Below are 6,000 nucleotides of genomic sequence, written 5' to 3' on the forward strand. Positions count from 1 at the left end.
CAATCTACTAAGATAATAGAAATATCTATCTTTAGACTAATAGGATTTTAGAGATGATTTAATCCTGCTCTCTTGTTTTATAGCTGAGGATACTAAAGTACTATGAAACAGAATTACTTGCCAATATCCAGAGCTAATTAAGGGCAGACTGGGACTAGAAGCCAGATCTCTTGACTCAGATATGGTTGTATTTCCATCTGTTGCATTTTATATATGAAGAAGTCAAAGTTGGAGACTAATGAGTTGCCCATGGTCACATAGGTCAATAGTGATAGATCTAGGACTCATATCTATGTATGTAACTCACATGTCCGGTGTACTTGGTATATGCTGAGCACTGTTCTCAGTGCCTTGTGTGTATCAGATCATTTAATCCTCCCTACTTCCCTATGAGTTAACTATTAAGACTCCCAGTTTTCAGATATGGGGATGGAGAACAGACAGGTCAAATAAATTGCCTAAGGGTGCACAGGGCACACTCACATTGACCACCCGGTTTCTGAGTCTGTACACTCCCCCATCACAGTGTCCCTCAGGCACCAGCAAGTCTGAACTAACCAGTTATAGCCCACACAGATCAGCAGCACAAGTACATGCAGTACAAGTGTGGCTGTATCATTAGAATAGCCCATGGTAGAATACTGGCCACTGACCTGCATCCCACTGGGGAAGGAGACTGCCTTGCCCTCCACCTCTGCATTCTGGAAAAACCACTGCTGGACCAGCACTGACATCCAGCAGCAATCTACTGGCTCACTGGATGTGCGGGGCCAGGATTTAACATCGAGTCTGTAGGAAGCAAGAGCAAGAAATGGGGGTCCACCTGCTCACTGGATTCTCCAGGTCTAGATGAAGCATTTGCAGCAGAGCTGCCTCCTTTGTGCTGATTAAACATTCTTGGACCATTTCAGGGCAGTCCAAAGGGCCCCAGTAGGAAATTCTGGGCTTCTTGGTAATCTGGGCATATGGGGAGCTTGACAAATTAATCGTACCATTAAAAGAGATGTGACTTTATTTGTTCTGCAACTAGTTACATGAAATAGTAGCAGGGACATTTAATGAGAACTTACAGTGCTCCAGGCACAGTGTCAAGTAATTTACATAACTCCTTTAATCTTCGCAACACAAAGGGGTGAACTGTATAATCCACCCTTTGTACACCAGGCGACTGAGCCCCAGGAAGTTAAATCACTTGTCCAAGGTCACAAAACTAGGGTGTGGCAAGATATTCATAATCAAGATTTCTAATAGCAAAGGATGTCCTTTTCACTGTGAAATGCAGCTATGCTTAAATATGGAGGGGAAAAAATAGTAAACATGCTAGATGAAAGGATGCATGTGTGTTTTTGTGAGTTCTCTGGCAGGGAAAGAACTAAATGATCAGTGTATCTTGCCTTTAAGAGAAAAGTTTTAGTGGAAGAAACTGGTGTCCAAAGGGAGATGGCGGGGGGAAGAGCCCTACTGAGCGAATAGGCTTGCCAGGTGAACTTGGCCAAGTCAATTTTCTTTCTAGTCTATAGAGCAGCCCAGCTGGAAAACTGGGCACAGCAGAAGAGCCTTTTCTGAAAACCAAATTTCACAACTGAGCCAGGCTTTGTCCCTTGGAAAGAAATTGCCACAAAATGAAAGGCAGGAAGGGTCCTTTTCTAACTGGAAGAGCGATATCAGGGCTGTGTGAGAATGCTGTGCCAGGAGGCAACGCAATTAGCGAATCTTGACACCAGTGGCTGCTTCTCTCCTGGGCAACGTCTGTGTCGGAGCCAACATCTGCCGGCTTACCTTGCCCAGCCAGGACAGGGGCTATGCCAGCCTTGCTGCCCACGCAATCCACGCCAGAAGCACTTGGCAGGGCTCTGCTGTCCCCCCTCTTTCCACTGCCCCCTCCGAGGGCTCTGTGGCATGGCTATCTTGAGGAAGGGACAGACTAAAGGCCCCAGGTGGTCCCACAATCAATATTAATGCTGCCAACACAACCCCTTGCCTGTAAATACTGACCATGGCTCATAAGACAAGATAAGCCCAATAAATAAGATTGAAGTGGACACTGAGCATATTAGAATGTCTTTGCTGCAAGGCGCCTGCAAAATGTGTTTGTTCAACAGAACTAATAATATTAGTTACCATTGACTGAGCTGGGACTCAGTGCCAGCCCCTCTTCTAAGTGCTTTGTGCACATCCTCTCAATGGATCCTTACAACCACATGGGGAGGAAGGTGTGATTTCACACTCCATTCTACAAGCTGGGGAACTGAGGCCAGTAGGCCAGGTAACCTGACCCACAATATTGTGAGTGGCAGAGTCCAGGTAGGGTAAGAATCAGCCTCAATCCTGAAAACTGTCTCTCCACACTGCCTTCCCCCAGTTCCATCCCTGGCTTAGTGGATTCTGAAGCACATACCCCAGACAGCCAATCCCTTTTAAAAAGAACACACAAAAGAGCACTTCTGCCTACTGCATATGCTTTTGTGCCCATAGATTCACACCCATGACTAGCAATAGTGGAGTTTCCCAGGTGTGATAAATCTAGCTTGTGACTCTGGTCAAAAAAGTGATTCTCAGAGTAAGTTTTGGATTTTGGTCAAAAAAGTGATTCTCAGAGTAAGTTTTGGAATTTTAAGCAAAAATCTGTGTATTCTTTCTCTCTCTAGGCCTTAATCTCATCTCTAAATCCAGAGGACAGGATGATAGAATAGCTGAAGTCCCTTCTACCTCCCAAACATTAAGATTTCTCAGAATATCTGCACCACAGCCATGTTGGAAACAAAGGGAATGCAACCATCCCCGATGCACAGCAATGGTGTATTAATGTTGGGTCTATTACTCTCTGTCCTTCTCCCCACAAATGGCCTCTTTCTCCTTTTCCATCTGTCCAAATCCTCTCAAATAGCATGATCCCAAGTCATGGACCATCTGCTTCCTGAGGCCTTCTATGAGCCCCTGAACTAGAGGTAGCCTTTTCCTCAAAACCATGTGAGCTAGCAGCCTATGAGTGCCTTCTCTGTGCTATCCTGTAGCACACCAAGGTTGAGAATCCCATGCTTGCTCTCTTGGACTGGCCAGCAAATGTGAACAAAGCAGATGGCCAGGGGGTGGTTGTGGCTGGGATGGAGGAAGGAGGAGCATGACAATGAAGGAAGTGTGTGTAAAGACTTGGAGAACAGTGGAAGGGGTGAGATGGTTCATAGGCACTGAGTGTGAGACTTTGGGAAGAGGCATACAAACTTTAGTAATATTAGGAAATCTTGGAATCAATGGTGTTCTTATCCCTTGGCATTTTTAAGTAAGAATACTGGGGGAAATTTGATTACCACTGATTGCCTGTTGGTAACTAGACTCTTTTTTTTTAAGATTTTATTTATTCATGACAGAGAGAGACATGGGGGGAGGGGGAGCAGAGACACAGGCAGAGGGAAAAGCTGACTCCATGCAGGGAGCCCAAGGTGGGACTTGATCCCAGATCTCCAGGACCAGGACCTGGGCTGAAAGTGGCACTAAACCGCTGAGCCACCCGGGCTGCCCCTAGACTCTTTCTTTGAATGTGACTATACAGAGATTGGGCCATGTGGAGCACTGGGATTATAAGGTTTACAGCAATGATGTTAGCTGACACTATTCCCACCAGACTCTAAATCCATCTGCCTCCCACTCCAGGTCTGAGATTTGCCCCATTGCCTATGGTTCCCTTCATGTCAGTTTGCTTTTGTTCTTGCTTTTCTTTCTGCCTGAAATTCCTTTTCTTCCCATGCTCTGGAAGCCTGCTTTCTTTCTTTCTTTCTTTCTTTCTTTCTTTCTTTCTTTCTTTCTTTCTTTCTTTCTTTCTTCTTTCTTTCTTTCTTTCTTTCTTTCTTTCTTTCTTTCTTTCTTTCTTTCTTCTTTCAAAAGATTTATTTATTTATTTTAGAGAGAGAGCATGAGCCAGTTGGGGGGGGGCAGGGCAGAGGAAGAGAGAATCTTCAAGCAGATTTCCTGCTGAGCATAGAGCCTGTTGTGGGGCTTAATCTCAAGATCCTGAAATTGTGACGTGAGCTGAAATTGAGTTAGATGCTTAACCGACTGAGCCACCCAGATGCCTCTGGAAGCCATCTTTTTAGAATTTTCTGAAGCACCACCTTTTCTGAAGTCGGCTGACATCTTAGCCAATAGCACTGTCCACTTGCTCTGTGGCTGGCACTGTAGCTGGGATAGATATGCTCCATGACGGATGCTATAGGCTTATCTCTATTGATTTGTTTACAGATCTGTGTCCTCTACCACACAGTGCAACCAGAGGGCTGAGACTCATATTGGATTCCTCTTTAATCCCCAACACTCAGTAAATGTTTGTTGAATTTGCAAAGGTGAGTACTTTCAGAGCACCTAGTACAGAGTTTTATAAATTATTAATAATTAATAATATCTCACATTTACTCAGTGTTTACTATTTACCAGAGAGTATGTCAATTTTTTTTAAGATTTTATTTATTTATTTGAGAGAGAGAGAGAGAGAGAGAGTGGGGGAGAGCACATGTGGGAGGGAGGAGCAGAGGGAGAGGGAGAAGCAGACTCCTCACTGACCTGGGAGCTCGGTGCGGGGCTGGATCCCAGAACTCTGAGATCATGACCTGAGATGACAGCAAATGTTTACCCGACTGAGCCACCCAGGCATCCCATGCCAATATTTAAATGGATCATCAGATTTAATCTGTTCAACAACTCTGTGAATAACCTTATGTGGTAGGTTCTACTATTATGCCCATTTTGCTTATAAGAAAAATGAAATTTAAGAGGATTAGCTCAAGGTCTCTACTACTAATAAGCAGCTGAGCCAGGAATCTAAACTAAACTGAGCTCATGTATTCAACCTCAAAATTATATTACATCAGGAAGGAAGCAAGCATAAAGGGAACAAATTATATGTAATATGAGAACAGGGGCTGAATATTACTAAGATATACTAATGAAGTAACATATCTAAATTTTAAGTAAGCATGCCTCACCTTATAAATCTTGATAGCCACCTGGGGAAGCTTGAGGTATACCAGAGTAACAAAGCGATGATTGGGATCATTCCTGCTCCTTCTCCCTAGGACAGCTGCAGATCTTAGAGCATATTCACTTGAATTTCTTCAGTAAGAGACCAACTCGAAGACATCTTCGTGCACTAAGAGAAGGTGCCCTATTTGGAAAGTGTCAAAAGTCACTGGGATCCACACCTGCTGGGCTATGAAGCAAGAAGAAAAGCTCCACTCTCTTAATTAAGAAGTTAAATGCAATGTTACAGTTAGAGAACGTTCTTTGAAGCCATGAAGCCTTCAGTTCCCATCTCTTCCCTGCCCCTTCAAAAATGCGTGACTTTGGGAAAATCACTTAACTTCGAGCCTCTATTTCTTATAGTAAAATGGAAATGATAACAACATCTACTTTCCAGTGGAATTTGTTGTGCAGCTGAAATAATATAATGTATGCAAAGAATATGCACAGGGCTTGGCACATAGTAAACATGAGCTAGTACTCTGGCAGGTATGACTTTAAAATTGTAAGCCTTGCTTTCAAGTGCACATGAGTGTGTGCTCATGAAGTACAGGCCGTTCCTAGTCAGAAATCCAGAAAAAAATCTGAGGCAAGACTGCATCCTGTAAGGTCCTGTAAGGAGAACTTTCATTCTAGTGCACTAATTTAGGTAGTTTGTGAAATCAGGGAACGTCTTCATTTAGATATACCTCATGCATCGCTGTACCTTCCAAAGTGTCTTGTGTGCAGAGAGATCTCCTCAAACATGTAGCTGGTTGATTCGTGATTTGAGAACTTGGATGGAGCTTATGGTGGTGGGGAGGTAAATACTCCAGATTTATCCCTCCACGTCTTCTGGCCACCCCTTTCAAGTATTCTTTTTTTTGTGCTGCCCAGACTAGAAAACTAAAAATTTCCTAGGTACTCTTGCAGCTAAGATTTTTGGATGTGATTTTGGTTTCACAGTCAGGCACACCTGGCAAGACTTGAATCAGTCGTAGGTTAAGCAGG

The 6,000-nt window shown here is 43.8% G+C and overlaps 1 long non-coding RNA gene across 5 annotated transcripts in view; it reads left to right on the forward strand.

The window, feature by feature from the left end:
* LOC102153408 overlaps window positions 1-5,385 on the forward strand; it is a 71,174-nt gene extending 65,789 nt beyond the window's left edge. For all 5 annotated transcript variants that reach the window (XR_005365638.1, XR_005365641.1, XR_005365639.1 and 2 more), the window contains 2 exons: window positions 4,237-4,337; window positions 5,067-5,385. This is a non-coding gene — a long non-coding RNA (uncharacterized LOC102153408). The remainder of the gene's footprint in view (window positions 1-4,236; window positions 4,338-5,066) is intronic.
* Window positions 5,386-6,000: the final 615 nt, after the last annotated feature.

Source organism: Canis lupus, chromosome 10, assembly GCF_011100685.1.
Source record: "Canis lupus familiaris isolate Mischka breed German Shepherd chromosome 10, alternate assembly UU_Cfam_GSD_1.0, whole genome shotgun sequence".
In the NCBI taxonomy this organism is placed as follows: domain Eukaryota; kingdom Metazoa; phylum Chordata; class Mammalia; order Carnivora; family Canidae; genus Canis; species Canis lupus.